Source organism: Talpa europaea, assembly GCF_964194135.1.
Source record: "Talpa europaea genome assembly, chromosome: X".
NCBI classification, from domain to species: Eukaryota; Metazoa; Chordata; class Mammalia; order Eulipotyphla; family Talpidae; genus Talpa; species Talpa europaea.
The window spans coordinates 1,133,853-1,152,215 of record NC_140081.1 but is presented as its reverse complement, the minus strand read 5'-3'; positions in this window follow the sequence as shown (position 1 = coordinate 1,152,215).

Here is an 18,363-nt window from a genome sequence, read left to right as displayed (position 1 = left end):
TATAGCAATTAGGATGAGGTGCTTGATGGTGCTGCAATACCGTCCGGTAGCCTGACTCCTTTTTCTGCCTCTCTTTTCCTATCGATTTTTGACACAAGGGTTTTGAGAACGACTTAAATAGTGAGTCTCTGCACTTGTCCACACCTACAATTTTTTTTTTTATTTATTGCATTTTTGAGGCTGTGTTATTTGGTGCATAGAATTTCAGCATTTCACCTTTTAATCTTGATAATTTGACTTTTTCTTATGAAGAAATAGCCCTTATGCCTGGGCATTCTCCACGAGGATAACCTAGGTCGCTTAGGGTGAAAATATTATAACCTTTGCCATCACGCTCCTTTTAAACTCCTTATACATTTATACGATTATAAGATTAAATTTGTGAGCTTTTCATACAGTCTCACATTTTACCCAAACCAACCCATTCTGCCTGGAATTGGGGTTTTCAGAACATCCCTATTTCGGTCTCTTGTCGGAGTGGCAGGTTTAAAATACCATCCCCAATCTGTTGAATTCTGGGTCTCATCTGTTTTGTTTTCTCTTTTTTTACTTCTTTGTCTTTCGTGACTATTTTTATGGTCCTATTTTCTCCCCGAGTGACCCTAATTCTCCAGAACTCTTTGCTCCGCACGTTGCTGCTGGCTCTGGGGTTGGTATCACCAGCTCACCGCAGTTGGCACGCGGGCGGCATCGCGGTTCACACGGACCGTCAGCGATCTCCGTGCGTGTTTGCATTTCATTCCTCGTGAACTTTGTGCTAATGTGCTCGTTGATTCCGCGTTGGCACATGTCATCATCCCCGCCCCAGATCAAATCTGCTTAAAGAGTCAAATATTGAGAAGAGATTCGAACAGGAGGGCAAATATTGACCCGCGTTAGCAGTTCCTCGTTATCGTATTTGTTTCGCCAAGGGCTCGTGTTTACAGAGAGGGAAGGAGCGAGCACACGTGTTACCAGCGGGTTATAATTTCTTATGTTTTTTGATCCTTTTTTCCATAAGGATGTCGGTTATAGTCCTTGCACTAGAGGGACTCCCTTGGCACACCCAGCACTGTTAGGGCGCAAGGACGCCCTGAGCAAAGCCCACAGACAGGTGTTATGGACCCCGCCCTCCCCTGCAGACCAAAGAGCCCCTCGACACCAAGAACGAAAAATCCCATAACTTCATCCCCACCGAGGGAGGCTCACTGGGCCCTGAGGGTGGAGTTAGGCAGCCAGGCTCGGTATAACCAGACACGTGGGTCTTGGGGGGCCTTGGTTTCACCCCTCTCAGCATGCCTTTGGGGTTCCAGCTAATGAAAGTGGTAGGAGCACCCACAAATTCTCCTTCTTCTCCCTGAGTTCTTCGTTTGTTCATTTCCATTCTTTTGTAAATAATAAAGTAATAAATTTATTAACCTTTTGGTGTGTGTCTGCAGTTGAGTCTTGTTATTATAAGTTCCTTTTTCGCACGTGGGTGAGGCCACCCCATTTCATATCAGGGTTCCCTGGGAGCAGAATGGCAATCTGGGCTAATCAACTCTCCTTCTGTATGCATGGAAGTGTCCATGGCATTGATTCTTGTGTAGATTTTATTTATTGGGTTTCTGTGTAGAGGAACTGGGGTGCAGGCCAGAGGTGGGGGGTGAGAGGGCTCCCCAGAGACAGAGTGGGGAGCAGAACAGGTGGATCCACTGAAATCCACTGCTGAGGGGAGCAGCAGGGAGGTCTGCTGTGCCCTGTGGCTCTGGGGATCGAACTCTGGCCGTAGAGGTGACAGCACTGAAACTCAACCCCTGGGCCACCAGGGAGGCCCTAGAGCTTTGGTTTTAAGAGATATTTTTGCTGTTGCATATGTTTCTACCCATATATATATATATTTATATAGATGCCCATATATATATATTTTTTTTATATAAATGCACAGACACACACCCCCCCCAGCTACCTCTGTGTGCATGCACCTGTATTCATGATTTTATCCGTATACATCCGAGAAATGACCCCGGAACAGAATCCCAGGACTGATCAGCAAGGCCAGCAGACCTCGATCTATAACATTTGCAATTAAAATGTGTTTTCCACCCCAGAAAATCAATTCCAAAGCATCACAATGAGCACGAGCCCCAGGAGAGGTCCGGGGACGACTTCCATGGTGCCAGACTCTCTCTACCCAGCCAGCTCACTCGACTCTCACCCCCTCCAATAAATGGCCGTCAATTAAAACACCGCCGACACGCTCCGCTGGCAGGATCCTGCATTTCTGCTGCATGCAGACCCGTCCCTCTCGTCCTGCATTTCACGCTGCTCTGGCCTCTACCCTCCATGCACCACCCCACTTTCCCAGTGAAGGCGCCACTGGTGCTGCCATGTGGGTTGAGATTTCAGCCCCCGGGGACGTGTGACCAGCACCCCCCACGCCCACCAGTGTGATCCCGTGAGCTCTGCTCTCCTAGGACAGCTTTCCTGAGTGAACCAGCCCCTGAATGACCGACCGCAGCACACGTCCCTGCAAAGCTTTGCCCAGATCCGCGCTCGGAGCCTGGAGGGTTGCTGGCTGAATGAAGCCTCTCATTGTTTCCACCTGAACCGCCCAGGGCAGCGAAGGGGGCTGGTCCCCGACTCCCCGACAGCCTCTGGAAGTTTTCCACAGGCACTGGCGGGCGGCAGCACCCCCTGCAGGAAGGAGCCAGTCGTGTCTTATGCAGACGCTGCCCAAGTCTCTTTCATCTGCTCATTTGTATGCTCTGTTGAGGCCGCGACTGTGCGGGGGAGACTTTGAAAGAGACGGGCGAGGGCCAGGGCGAGGGAAGAGCTCCGTGGGGCCCACCTCGCTCCCAGCGCCTGGCCGGAACCTGCGACGTGGCCCACGCCTGGGGCAGCTGGGTGGAAGTCTCCACGGGCATCTCTGCCCCCTCTCGGTGTGGACTCGGCTTCGTGACAACGTGGCTTTGCCGTTAGCCGAAGACGTGCGCCCCCGGATGGCGCCAGGAGCTGACGGAACTCCTCGGAGCAGCACGTGGCTGCTTGGACAGGCTGGCAGGTGCGGGAGCCCAGAGCAGGGCATCCTAGTGCAGACCTGGGGGGCCGGCGTGCGTGTGAGTGTGAGCTCGTGTGTCCACGTGTGTGAGTCTGTTATCCCTCCCTGGGAATGCTCGGTGGTGACAGAGGCAAAGAGCAGGACACTTGAGAAGGAGGCGCCGCAGGACCAGCCAGCGGCTCTGCCATCCCCATCCGGGAGCTGCAGGGCTAAAAATCCTCGGTGCCAAGGCCGGACCAGGCCAAGTGCCAGCAGCTGGAAGTGTCACGGGAGTCGGAGGCCACTGGAGAGTCTCCCGTCCCTTTCAAATCCTGCATCGTTACCCCAAATCAACAGCAAACAGGCCCCCCAGGAAGGCGTGACCCTCCCAGAGAGGAGAAGACCCCACCAGGGCCATCAGTGTCCTGGGAGGGACAGTGGCCTCCGTCCTGCCCCTGACCAGAGGTTTCTCCTCCCTGACCCACCCCTCAGCACGGGCAGCACCCCCAGCTGCCTGCCTGGGGCCACGCAGGCTCCTCTCAGCAAATGCGCCCCTCTCGGGACAGCCTCTGCCCACCAAGTACGTTCACCGGAGACTCTGCGTGGCCTCATCATCCGTCCAGGCCTCCGGGTCTGCTGCCCTGTCCTCCTTAGCACGCAGCTGGTGACTTAGCTCGCTCCGCTGACCGTCCTCTCTGCTCAAGGTCACGGCAATGTCAATTGCTACAACAGCTCCATCCTCAGGACCCTAACATTGCCAGGCCTCAGCAGCGTCTCTGGGGGATCCCCCTGACCCTCACACAGGCCGGGGGAGACCTCAGAGGCCAGAAGACCATCCCTCGTCCTACAAGCAGTGACCCCCACTTGGAAGCTGCCCACGCAGGAAGCTGCAGGTGCTTATCAAAGGCCAGCTGGTCCTATCTCAGTGCCCCCGGGCACCGCCACCATCGCCCCCGTGGGCAGCCCCCCAAAAAATCCCCTTCTTCTGGCCATCTCGTCATCAGGTAAATCAGACCGAGGCTCACATCCGGCCGGCGTGTCTGGAGAGTGGCTTCCAGGAGACACCCGCCGGCCAGCACCGAGCAGGCCAGGGACGCGTTCTCCCTGGACACCGGGTGCACAGCGAACCCCTCAACAGTAATTAATGAGTCTCATCCGAGGGGAGAAGAAAAGCTGCCCGGGGCACGCCTGTGACAGGACACGCTTGTACAATCCAAGAAGACACAAGTCCGGGTTTCCACTCCCGGAGCAACGGCCCCTTCCCTGGAAGAGGTGACACCGGCTCCCGGCTTCCCGGCGCCAGGACCATTATCTTAGCAGAGAGTCGGTGATTAATTGTCACGGCGCTCGCGAGCACGGAGCCCAGCTGGCCGCCGACGTGATGGAGAGCCCGTGTCCAAGGCAATTACCAGCTTGTCCATCACACGCCTCAGAATGGAGCACGGACTCGAGCCGGGCTGCTGAAAATATTTCTGTTTCCGTCTGTGGTGACGCCCGCATTTAAAGCCTGCACCCGAAGGGTGTTCACATGCAACGTGGCCTCAAAAACTCGACTCAAGGGCCTCCCTGGGGGTGCAAGGGGCTAAGACGCAACCTACGGAGCTGTCCGCAGCCTCTGCAGCATGAGTTCCATCCCCTGACGGTCAGGGGGCTACCCACAGGGTGCGGCAGACCTCTCCGGACTCACTCACTGCTCCCCTCAGCAGTAGATTTCAGTGGATCCACCTGTTCTGCTCCCCACTCGGTCTCTGGGGAGTCTTCCCAGCGCCCCCCACAGCTCTGGCCTGCACCCCAGCTCTTGTATGCGTCAATAAATGAATCTATGGAAAAAATTCGACTCCAAGGAAGGAAAGATGGGTGTGGATAGCAAGGAAACACCTGCTCTCCAGTTAAATGACGTCGTGAGAACAGACCCGTGGGTGCCGAAGCCTCAGACGTCTGTGTGAGATGTAGAATGAGGAGGAAGATTTTGAATATTTCAATAACTTGATAATCACACAAAAGCGGTGACTACGGTGACTCCCGGCGGCGGGGAGAAAGCTGGGGTTCTGACATTTGTCCATAAAATCGCCGTTTCTCTTTTTTTTTTTAGTTTTTTTTTTTTATTTTTATATATTTTACATCATTGTTTATGTTTAGACGATGTTTGATTCCCCCAACCCCTCAGGTGTAGCCCCCATAGAGTTTCCTTCCCCCGTGCACCTGTGCACCATCACCTCAGACCCCTGTGCTCCTCTCTCCCTCCCCCTGCTCCCTCTCCCTCCTCCACCCTGCAGGATGTCTCTGGTTTATAATTGTCTGTTTTGCTTTCTTGTGTTTTGTACTCGTGTTTCTTTTCCCCCTGATGTCTTATCTGCTTCCCCTATATTCCTGCTGCAAGTGAAACCAGCCGGATTTTCCTTTTTCCTTCTGGCTTCGCTCACTGAGCATCATTCCTTCCAGCTCCCTCCACGGTGCTGCGAATGGCACGAGTCCATCTTTTTGATGGCTGCGTAGTATTCCATTATGTATAGCGACCACGGCTCCTTGATCCAGTCCTCTATTTTTGGGGCCAGGTTTTCCCTATTGTAAATGGTGCTGCAGTAGACATAGGGGTGCAGGTGCTCTTTTGAATCACTGGTTTTTACTCCAGGGGGAGATCCCCCGGAGAGGAACTGCTGGGTCATATGGTAGCTCCTTTTTTAGTAGACTGAGGAGCTTCCACACGGCTCTCCATAGTGGTTGGACCAGTTTGCACTCCCACCAACAGTGCAGGAGAGTTCCTTTTTCTCCACACCCTCGCCAACATTTGTGGTTGCCAGTTATTATTATTATTATTATTTTTTTAGCACGCGCCATTCTCACTGGTGTGAGGTGGCATCTCTCTGTGGTTTTGATTTGCATTTCCCTGAATATAAGGGAAAACCACTCTTTCTTTACACAGTTTTCTTTCGTTCTCTTTATATAGTTTCTTTTTGCAGCTTTATATGGTTATGGCATTTGCCTCTCACTTGCAACCCGGAGATTGTGAGAAATCACCGGAAGCAGACCCGCCTCTCACACCCCCAGCCTGCGGCTGAGTTATCGACACAAAGACCACTTCATCGAAGCGCGTCCCACACTTGCCGGATTTCACCCGTGGAAAGCCCCGCGTTCGAATCTGAACTCTTTCTATGGAAATACATTAATGACCCCCTCATTATAACTAGCAATACATTAATTATGAATTATTATGAACACATTGATGATACGTTGAGTCACAATAACACATTGCACGTTAATAATACATCAATTATCGTGGTTAATAATTCATTAATTATTGTGAGTACTCACTCTTGATTCAGGGTGTTTTCATGATGGAGCCGTAAATTCCGCGTCCATTTTGCTTGCTCCCTCCAACCCGTCTTCCCTCCCTGGCTTGGCTTTTTCTTCCATTTTTTATCCCCTTCTGTGTTGTCTTTTCTTGCACCAATACCCAACACACAACCCGTCGAGCCTTAACAATAACAATATGAATCGTCGATGTTTTCTTCACGCCATTCATGTCCGTTGCTTGAAATTGCAACCTGGAATCTATGGGCTGTTGCTTTGCCTGAATATCGATAAGCTGCACAGATGTGTTCTTTACGCGAATATTTTAGGTCAAAAACTCTATATTACACGTTTGATAACAGTTTAGGGCTTTTTCACTGAAGATCTCCTCATTGCTGTGCTTTGATCTGGCTGATTCGTGTGATTTTCCACACAAAAATCACCTGGGACACTTTCCTGGTGGAAAAGTATGAGCTTTAGCGAAGAAAAATGAAAAATAATAATTCCCTCCACCTCGGACATAGAAGACGTCGCCCCTTCAATGGATGTGGCCGACGCGATTCAAGGGAACTGATGGTTTTGCTCAATAATGTCAAGGGAACGGTGTATTTTTGTTCAATCACAGCCCGAACACGATCTCCCTGCTGCAAACGAAATTCCAAGAAGCCTGCGCTTGGGGAGCTCAGCTCCTGGGGACAACAGCAGATAAGATATGACAGTCGGCTTGTGCTCCCTGACTTGGATTCCGTGACTCGCCCACTGGACATGTCCAGATAATGAAAATTTGCTAATTCAATCGACTCTGATGTTTTCTATTAGAAATTGAGCTCTCGAGCCCCTTGACAGGGACTGACTAATATTCCTCGCTGCGCGGCTGCCCAGAAGCTCCTGCAAGGCGGTTCCGAATCACAAACAGCAACGACACGCAGGCTGGAGTGGGCTGCGTTGAAATCCCTTCAACATGCTTTTATCGATCATTGAATATTGATGGGACTTTATTGAAATTCTATTGAAAAGACACGCGGACAGGCCTGTGCACGCATTCGTTCCTGAAATCCTTGTGTCCAGACATCTGTGAGGGGTGGGGACTCCAGACAACTAACAGCTCCGGGCTTGGGTGGGAGCGCGTGGGGCTGGGTTAGGATGCAAACTCCCACAGCTTCGCACTCCGTTGTGACAAATGCAAATTTTGCGGCGCTACCGCTAAATGCCTCTCTGGACGGCTGCGTTTTCTTCTTTTTTTTTTTTTTTTTCAGTTCCTCTCACTTCAGACTCAGGGGTGGCCACAAAGCACCATGTCCTCCTTCCAAAAATTGCCCGTTGGGTTTTGTGAAGACTGGGCTGTGACGCAGGGCAGACCCAGGTGAGACCAGGGTGGCCTCCAGGGCAAATGTGGGTGTGTGGACAAAGGAATCCTGTAACATGTGGCCAGGGAAGAAGGCTGAGCCCTGGCGATGGTGCACGGTCAGCCTGCATGGCCGGGGGTGCTTTGTACAGGACAGAAGGTGGCGGTGACCCTTGGGTTAGTGGGTGGCTTGCTGGTATCGCAAGGTTGCCAACTTGGGGAGCGGCACTTGACATGGGCTCAAAATAATCCACCTGCCTAAGTGACCTGTTTTGGAGGCCCTGATCTTGGGGGCCTGTTCTGAATATGTTGGGGGCCTGTTCTGAGCACTTTGGGGGACAGTTCTGAGCATCTTAGAGGACCAGTTCTGAGCATCTTGAGGGGTCTGTTCTGAGCATCTTGGAGGACCAGTTCTGAGCATCTTGGGGGGGTCTATTCTGAGCATGTTGGTGACCTGGTCTTAGCATCTTGGGAAGCCTGTTCTGAGCATCTTGGGGGGCCTTCCCTGAGCATCTTGGGGGCCTATTCTGAGTATCTTGGGGGCCTATTCTGAGCAGAGCATCTTGAGGGGCCTGTTCTGAGTATCTTGGGGGCCAGTTCTGAGAATCTTGGGGACCTACTCTTAGCTTCTTGGGGGCAGTTTTGAGCATCTTGGCGGCCAGTTCTGAGCATCTTGGGGAGTTTGTTCTGAGCATCTTGGGGGGCCTGTTCTGAGTATCTCATCTGAATGTCGCCTCTAACCCAGTGGCTTCACCTGATGCCTGAATAAGCCAAGGTGTGATCCTAACACACGTCAAAATCTTTTTACAATGGGGTGTCTGGGGTTGTCATTGAAACCCGTCATCGCAAAATATTTTAAGCTCGTTAAAAGCATTTGACAGATCCTTAATGAATATTGAAAAGAAAATGAGTGTCGCTGGTTAGGAAGCAGCTTCAAAACCCCTTCTGAGTAGTTCCATCGGTTTCATCGGAGGTTGAGATCGCACGCGGTTTCAGGAGAAAGCTTCTCCGCAGCCACATCTTTCCTGAGTGTCGCCCCCATGTGGGCTGGGCCCAGAGCCCGTGTTGACGGCAGCTGCGTGGACTTCACCTCCGAGTCTTCCACTTGGAAGAAAATGAAGCCGTGGCTCCTCCAAGTTACACCACGAGGGGCCCGTCCCCCCACCCAGCTCAGCAAAGGTCTGTCCAGCTCACCACGAGGAGAAGGGCACTGACCACTCCGAGCTTGCAGGGCAACACAGAGCCAGTCACAAAGACAGAAACAATTAGAATCTGACTTTTGAAAGCTTCTTTCTACCCTCTCAAGCCGTTGCAACATGAAAGGACCCATCAGAGGACGCACGTCAGACGTGACATTCTTCTGGGAATTCCGTAGACGTGTTCTGGGGCGTCTTCGCTTCCCTTAACTTCCCTTTTTTCTAAAGATTTATTTATTGATGCACACAAGAGCTGGGGTGCAGGCCAGAGGTGTGGGGGATGAGAGGATCCACCATAGACAGAGTGGGGAGCAGAACAGGTGGGTCCCCTGAAATCCACTGCTGAAGGGAGCAGTGGGTGAGCCAGACGAGGTCTGCTGCCCCCTGTGGGTCACCTCCCTACCCAGGGATCGAACTCGTGCTGCAGAGGCTGGCGATAGCTTGATAGCGCTGAGACTTAACCCCTGCACCACCAGGGGGGCCCGAAAATACATTTTTTGATGAAAAGTTTCTTTGGGGAGACTCTGAAGGCTGGGTGGAGGTTGGTTCTGATATTTATAAGTCAACTTCTGTCCGTAAAGACTCTCCCTGCAAGAGCTAATGTCCTGATCTGTTTTCAGTGGAGAAGGAGGAAGCTCATCTTCACACCCTGTCCCTGGTAAACCCCCCGAGTGACCCTCCCTTACCACCCCCCAATGTCCCTCTGTGGGTGAGTCAGTCCTGCTGAGTCCCCCAGGTGCACAGGAGGCGAAATGCAAGGATTAAAGTTCTTTTTTTAACCATTTCTTGTTTTGCTGTTTAAAAATCCACCTGTCCGATGCTTGGGTGATTATCTTCCAGAAGCAAAGCCCCCAGAGAGGTGTAGGGTGATGTCCTGTGAACCCCAACGCATTTACCTCTTGCACAATAGAAACAAAAACTTTTCTGAAAGCCAAATTCTCCCATCTGTGTGTTTGTACACACAAAAGCTCCGAGAGGATCTCACCGTTTTTCCAAATATTTCCACTTTCAGTCACAGTTTCCGATGCAACGTATTTCAAAATGACTCGCTTGAACGAAGCTCAATTTGGGGCACGTGAGGTTCGACATTAACCAGGAAACCCCAGGATATATTTTGGCTTATGAGTTTTCCTTGTGCTTTGCCTTCTGTCTCCCCCCCAAGCGGTCCTTACGGAATTCCCTCTGCAAACACGAGTCTGTGGCCAGTGTCACCCGGCGATCGGAATATTTCACATTTATCTTTGTGCATCTACAGAAAAATCTCAGTCCCTGCCATGGCTACTCTTTCTCACAAGTGATAAGAGACACATTAGCTGTGACTCACCCAAAGTTAACTGAACGCAGCCATTTTTCGGGAAGGCCATGTGTGCAAGCGCCTCTTCTGTTGTTTTACGACGAGAGCTTATTTTTGTCTTGTTGATTCTATTCATTTTGTTTTGCTGAGTCCCCCTAGGAGGAGTTTCGCCGTCTGACTTATTATTTCATTTAGCACACGTGCCCCCAGATCCTTCCCTGCGGTGGCAAATAACAGGATTTCACCTTCTTTTTTTTCCAGCTGAGCAGTATCTCATTACATTTTTAAAGCCATTGTACAATAGGAATTAGTTGTTCTACAAACATTTGAAAACAAAATTTGTGGAAATTAAGGCTCGATTGGATGCTCTTTGTCAAAGACGCCTGAGTATTTTAACTTTGTAAAAGATCTCTGAGCATGAAAATAAGGTTTCGCTCGCCGGGTGGCTCACACATTGACTACACTCAGCAGACGCGTTAAGACGGCGTCAGATTCTTGCCAAAATGGGCAGCAACGACCTCCACCATCCAGCCTTAAATTTGATCACTTTTATTTTTTTTTAAGATTTATTTATGCAGACAAGCACTGGGGTGTAGACTAGACATGCGGAGGGTGAGAGGATTCAGAGCGGGGAGCAGAACAGGTGAATCTACTAAAATCCACTGAGGAGGGGAGCAGCGGGCGAGGCAGGAGAGGTCTGCTGCGCCGTGTGGGTAGCCCCGTGGCCGGCCGGGGATCAAACTCGTGCTGCAGAGGCTGCCGATAGCTTCACAGCGCTGTGCCTAACCCCTTGTGGCACCAGGGAGACCCTGAATTTGATCACTATTAGAACGACAGACAGTGGTGACTAATATCTAACGACTAGAGGCTTAAAAAGCTCTCAAAGGGCAGCCCAGAGGTCGGGGCAGGCAGCACCGTTGGCTCACGACTGGGTATTTCTTTCGAAACAATGGACATGAGGATTCGAGGGTGATTCCTTCACTGTTCTGGGTTTTGAATCCTGATAATTGTGTGTCCTGTCTCAGAATAATGTGAAATATTATCGTAAGAATGGTGAACACACACACACACACACACACACACACACTGGCGTGATGTCAACTGAAAAAAATCTTCATTTCCTTGCTATTCAGGGAGTTGAAGCTGAGCCCGGGACCGTACCCCGGAGCTCTGCACGGCGAGGAAAGATTATTTCGAGGGTCCCTGCTGCAGCCCCGCCCACCAGTCCCCTGGTGGGTAAAACAGACTCGTGAATTCTCCTCTGCTCCGAGCAGCGGGGGTCTGGCCCGGCGCAGGGACATGGCGGTGCAAAGAACAGGCTCTTCGTCCATTCTGGTGATCACCTCACAGTATCCACCGACACTGGATCAGGCGTGCGCCTGAAACTAATAGCCCCTGAAATCAATAAAATAAAACACAGGAACATGATGGGACGTAGCACAATATAAGCAGATCCCAGCTCAAAAGAAAGAACAGTCTGAGACACGCCAGGGAGCAGCGGGGTGTATCCGCCACTCAGATCCAGCCCCGATCATAAGGGCCACTTGAAAATGGCCAGTTGTTGACTCAGGAATGTCACTATCTTGCAGCCCAATTTAAAGATTCTATTCCGAAGGGGACGTTACCCAGCAGGGAGTAAGTCATGGTGCTTTCGTGCTGAAATATGCGCCTTCGATCCCAACCGAAAATCTTTCTCAGGGACATCTCATGACGGCTGCTTGAGTGACCTTCGATAAATCAGTCAACCCAGGGCCCGGAAAGCTCAGTGATAAAATCCCCAGGAGCCCAAGGCAAGGAGGCCATAATGCATTGCCCTAGACAGAAGCTCATTATTTTAATCAGATGCTCAACAGCTCTTCATCCCCCCCAATGTTTTTATTATTCAATTATAATAATAAGTAATAATAGTCCCAGCAAAATATCTTCTTCATCTGTAAGGGGATGGAGTGAGAATACATTGACTTTGAGGTCAGTCCCAGCTCTGTAATTGCAGGCGACGGTGCATTTTTAATACTTTCTCGAAGGCAAACCCCTCAATATCCTAACGTAGCCTCTAAACACCTCCACGGGGAAATAAATCACTGGCGCCAGAGTCCATCAGCACCGAGACAGAATTCCATATTTCAGTGCTACCCAGTCAAGACTCTGTTTGAAGGATGAGTCAGAAACCATGGTTTATGGAGTCCTCGCGGAACATTATTTAGAAATAATAAAATCAGGGGCTACTGAGCTGAGCAAAGGGTCCTACAAAATGGCGGCAAATAACGGTCCGACCATCGTGCTGAGTGGGGTGGGGGTCCCCAAAATCCTCGTGAGCAGACAATGTCCCACCATATGGCCACAGGCTCTTGCTTCTTTTGTGAAGCGTGTTCACCTATTTAAAAACTATTATGTCTCCTCAGCCCCAGCGTCCTTTATGCGCTTCCAACCCAGCTGCACAGATGTGAAGAGAGGAAGCTCCTTATCAGCGTGGGTGGAACCGAACACCCACAGTCCTAGGACGTAGGCACGTCTACACTGTGCAGATAAGAATGGCTGCAAAGACAGCCCCTGGCTGGGATGAATCCCTCGTACAGTGAAAATTTGCCCAGTGCCTTGGAAGGAAAAGTGATGTATTTGCCATGTTTGTGGTGAAAAAGGAGACGTGCACAGCTGGTGGGATGCAAACTGGTGCAGCCATCATGGAAAGCTGTGTGGAAGGACCTCAGAGCACTAAAAATGGAGCTACCACATGACCCAGAAATTCCAATCCTAGGGACCTCCCCAGAGGACACACAAACACTAATGTGAAAGGAAATCTGCACCCCTGTGTTCACTGCAGCTCTAGTCACAGTAGCCAAGACATGGAAACAACCCGAACGCCCAATGACAGACAGATGGATCCAGAAGATATGCTCTAAATACACCGTGGAATACTACACAGCTATGAAAAAGAATGCTTGCCATTTGCAGCAACATGGATGTAGCTGGAACTGCTTTGTCTCTGTTACTGTCTCCTTCACTGCATCCTCCTGTGTCTCTCTGCTCCTTCCTCCTCCACACATGACCGCCTCTCCCTGACACGCTCTCCTGACACGGACACGCCCTGCTGGCTTCCTGGTCACTACTTCCTCTGCTTTTCTCTGATCTTCTCCAAGACCCACCAAGATGGGCGTGTTATCCTGAAATTGTGGAGACACACGGACTCTCACACGGGAGACCCAACACAACGTTCAACCCCAAACTCAACTACATTCTTGACTGTCCCCCCACAAAGTCACACAAGCGGTGTCATGTTTCATTCAACGATCCCTGGAAGGGGAAACCTGTACCTCAAAGACACAAATGATGACGTAAATCAACGTGAACCCAACACAAAATATAAATAATTGATAAACATGATTTCAGGGCTCACCGCCCGTCTCGCTCTGTGCATGTTTGTAGAAAAATCCCCCTGGAAGTTCTGTGCGTGCACGTCACTGCCTGCGTCTCGTCGTTGGTTGACTCTGAGTCCATTCCCACCAGCCTGTGGCCGCCATTTTGAACAATTCGGCCGGTGCTCACCGTGGACAAACCCATCCTCATCTCTGTGTTCCTCACTCTCCTCCTCCGCAACGATCTTTCATGCTCCAGTCTCTCCAGCGCCCCCATGCACATCCTCCTTCACCCCTTAATTACAGTATAAAGAAAAAAAATTCTTCCCCCTGAAATGCTTCTTCCCATTGGGGGTAAAAATGTGCTTTCTCCTCCCGAAGAGCTAATCTGGAAGTCGTTGTGGGATAACCGCCGCTCTCTGCCTCTGGTTTGCCGGATATTTTGTCTTTTCTACCCAATTTTTTACTCTCCTGACAGCTCCGAGCTCATGCGTTCCGCTATTTCTCACAGACTCGAGCAATTACAGACCCTTAATAAATATTTGCTAAATGAATAAAGCAGAGAATGGGTTTTATCATTTCTCACCTTGTTCGTCGAACTTCTCTATTTAGTTTAATAAAATTCACAATGGAACAGGTTGTCATTTTCATGGTTGGTTTTTATCAGCAAGATCATAACAGGAGCTGCATAATTTAGATTCTGCTGAGCAGACATCTTTTATCATTTCTCGTGTAATTTAAGTTTCTCTAATGAGTTCGAAGATTCCATTTCAGGTTGCAAATGAAAAATTTAATCATTGCTTTTCAGTTTGGAGGAGCTGAACAGATGTCCCCAATTCTCTCCGCGAGCGCAGCCTTTTCAGACCCCGATGGGGAGCGGGCCGAGTCACACTCGCCTGCTTTCTGTCCTCCCCGTTTGGGGAACTCGGTCTCCCTGGTGAGGCCTATTTAATTGCCTCGGCCGCCTTCACGGAAACCTGTTGCCTCTTCCCTGCAGGGGAAAACTCGAATAACTTAATCTGCTCTAGCGGGTCTTGCATAATGGACAAAATCTCAGCTGAGTCGTGTTTAGCCGTGTCTACGCGCACCCCACTCCTTCCAGTCGACTCCATGCTCCTGGTAACGCCCTCCTCATCTGCACGTTCTGGGTCAGGGACTCTATTTATGGCCTTTCATTTTCCAGAAACAGCCCCAGCTACCTACACACTTGAGCCCCAGCGGGCTTCGAGGCCAGGCCGGGCAGCAGCCCTTCCTGGGGAGGTCCTGACCTGCTGGACCTTCTCCCCGGTGGTTCTCCCTGTCTGCACCGCTGAGGTCAGCGTGTCCCAGCAGACCCAGGAGTGTTTCCGTGTAAACACAGCTTGATACTTTCTTTCAGCATCCGTGCTTTGGCGTGGCGAGACGATTCGCGGTTTTAATTGGGATTTCATCAAGACACAATCTTACGAAGACACCAGTCCCTTTGCCATTTCAACCCTCGTTCTGCCCAACTCAAAGCCTTCGCTTTTAGCAACTCGAAGCGTTGCTCTGAGTATTTTTGAGAAAGAAAATAAGAGAGGCCAACTCAGGACCTCCCAGAGGGTCAGCACCACATCAGGACGCCCCAGATGGTCAGCACCACGTCAAGGTCCCCAGCTGGTCAGCACCAAGTCAGAGCCCCTGAGATGGTCAGCACTGTCATGAGCCCCTAGATGGTCAGCACCATGTGAGGGCTCCCCAAATGGTCAGCACCATGTCAGGATCCCCCAAATGGTCAGCACCATGTGAGAGCCCCGCCAGATGGTCAGCACCATGTCAGGATCCCCCAGATGGTCAGCACCAAGGCAGGGCCCCGCCAGATGGTTAGCACCATGTCAGGATCCCCCAGATGGTCAGCACCAAGTCAGGGCCCTGCCAAATCATTAGTACCATGTCAGGATCCCCCAAATGGTCAGCACCAAATCAGGGCCCCGCCAGATGGTCAGCACCATGTCAGGATCCCCCAGATGGTCAGCACCAAGTCAGGTCCCTGCCAGATCGTTAGTACCATGTCAGGATCCCCCAAATGGTCAGCACCAAATCAGGGCCCCGCCAGATGGTCAGCACCATGTCAGGATCCCCCAGATGGTCAGCACCAAATCAGAGCCCCGCCAGATGGTCAGCACCATGTCAGGATCCCCCAGATGGTCAGCACCAAGTCAGGGCCCCACCAGATGGTTAACACCATATCAGGATCCCCCAGATGGTCAGCACCAAATCAGGGCCCCGCCAGATGGTTAGCACCATGTCAGGATCCCCCAAATGGTCAGCACCAAATCAGGGCCCCGCCATATGGTTAGCACCATGTCAGGATCCCCCAGATGGTCAGCACCAAGTCAGAGCTCCACCAGATGGTCAGCACCACATCAGGAACCCCCAGATGGTCAGCCTTCCACGGGCCTGTACGACCTGGACACTGCTCTTCGTTGTCGTCCTTATCTGACCTCCAGATAGATTTCGACAAACACGTCTCCAGGTCTGGCTGCCCCTCACTTAATCTCACTGGTGATTTTTAGTGCGTTCTATTTTTACCATCTCTGCCTCTCCGGGTATCTGCATTTCTCGTCATTTTTCAGATGGACCATTAGGAAACCACCCGAGAATGCAATGTTTACTTTTTTTCTGAAGTTTCTTGCCTATTTGTCAATGAAGCCAAGTTTCTATACCACATCTGCCTCCGGGTGCTTGAAAAGTCTGCACGTGAAGATGCGCTTTCCATCATTGCGATGCCAAAGGAAATTTGTGGAGGTACGCCACAGCTCTCGAAGACGTTTGAACGTTTGTGTCCTTGCAAACATCCTTCATCATGAAAACAAAAGGAAATGACTCCACCGCCACTCGGGCGAAGTGGAACAAAAGAACCCGTGAAGCTGTGTTTGCGGAGCTTGTGGAACGCCTGGAAAACACATGCAATTTCATAAATGCATCCAAATAATTGTGTGTATACAAATACGCTTCTGTGTGCAGGAGGATTATTTAAATTACACCACAGTTAAGTGCATCAGTTAGATGCATTTGTTATTTAAATATACACACAACTCTAAATTATCTAAACAGAAATAGCAATGCAAAGGCATGATTGTGCAAATATGGCGCAGCAGCCTTTAAATTATTTCATAATTTGGTCGTTGATTAAAGGCTAGTTGCCATTGTGGCTTGCAAAGGTGTCATTATACAATGTTTCTAAATAAACGTAATTGCATATATGTTTGCAAAAATACAGACTTTTGCAGGTTTTGTCTGGAGGCTCTGGGAACAATGGTCCTTAAGGGACACTTCACGGACACCACAGAGGGAGGAAGGTGGAATGGTGATGGTGATGCTGGCGGTGATGGTGATGATGATGGTGATGGGGGTGATGATGACGGTGATTGTGATGGTGATGATGGTGATGATGTTGATGGTGATGCCGGTGATGATGCTGGTGGTGGTGGTGGTGATGCTGCTGGTGGTGATGATGCTGGTGGTGGTGGTGGTAATGCTTGTGGTGATGGTGATGATGATGGTGATGGTGGTGGTGATGCTGGTGATGATGATGGTGATGATGGTGATGGTGATGCTGGTGGTGATGGTGATGATGATGTGATGCTGGTGGTGATGATGATCCTGGTGACGGTGGTGATGGTGATGGTGTGCTGGTGGTCATGGTGGTGATGATGGTGATGGTGGTGATGATGACAGTGATTGTGATGGAGATGCTGGTGGTGATGTTGATGTAGATGCTGGTGATGATGCTGTTGGTGGTGGTGATGGTGATGCTGGTGGTGGTGGTGATGGTGGTGATGCTGGTGATGATGCTGGTGGTGGTGATGGTGATGCTGGTGGTGATGGTGATGATGATGGTGATGCTGGTGGTGATGAAGAGGAGAAGTATGCTTATGATGAGGATGGAGATGATGCAATTGATGATGGTGGTGGTGATGCTGGTGGTGATGATGATGCCGGTGGTGGTGGTGATGATGATGATGATGATGGTGGTGGTGGTGATGATGATGATGGTGGTGGTGATGATGGTGACAATGCTGTTGGTGGTGGTGGTGATGCCGCCGGTGGTGGTGATGATGCTGTTGCTGGCGGTGGTGGTGCTGCTGGTGGCGCTGCAATGTTGGTGATGGCTACTACGTGCTTAGGTGTCACATACACTTGCAGCTCTCTCTCCTCTAAGCGCACCTTAGAGTTCTCCCTCTTGTACTGAAGTCTCTAGTCATAATCGACCATCACAACCCTGTTCCCAGCTAGTGTTGTTCTTGCATTTCTCTGTGATTTTCAGACTTTAGAAGTTAGCGGTTGACCAAGGAGAGGGCGGAATCTGTGAGTCATGCCTCAAATTAAAAATAGGGAGTGAAAAGAGAAATTTCATAGACAAACTATGGATTTCTTTGCAATGTCCATCATCCCTCTTTTATTCTAAAATATAACAAACTCTAGTATAATTTTATCTTGATGAAGAGACTCTGTGTATTAAAAATGAATCCTAGAATAGAAAGGGAAGCATTCAACTTTGCCGAAAATTGATAGACGGCCAGCCATGGGCAGGAAAGAGCTAAGCCTGCAATACCTTTTACTAGATTCTCTGGGGCTGAGAAACACGTGAGCGGCTTCTCTGTAGTTTAGATAAGGTGGTTGATTTACTGAGTTGAGTTAAAATGCTCTGTTCTAATGGGTGTGCAGTTGGAGATAGAACCTCATTTTTTTTCTGAGGAATGCAGTCCTGCCTTTCATTTCAGAAACAACATCGGGTGACCTGGGTCACAAGACCAGCTCGCGAGAGCCTCCACGAGTGACTGAAATATTGCTATTTTTATTTATTTTTCAGGGCAGAGCAGACTCAGAATATTCAGACTAATTCAGAACTCCGTTCGATGAAA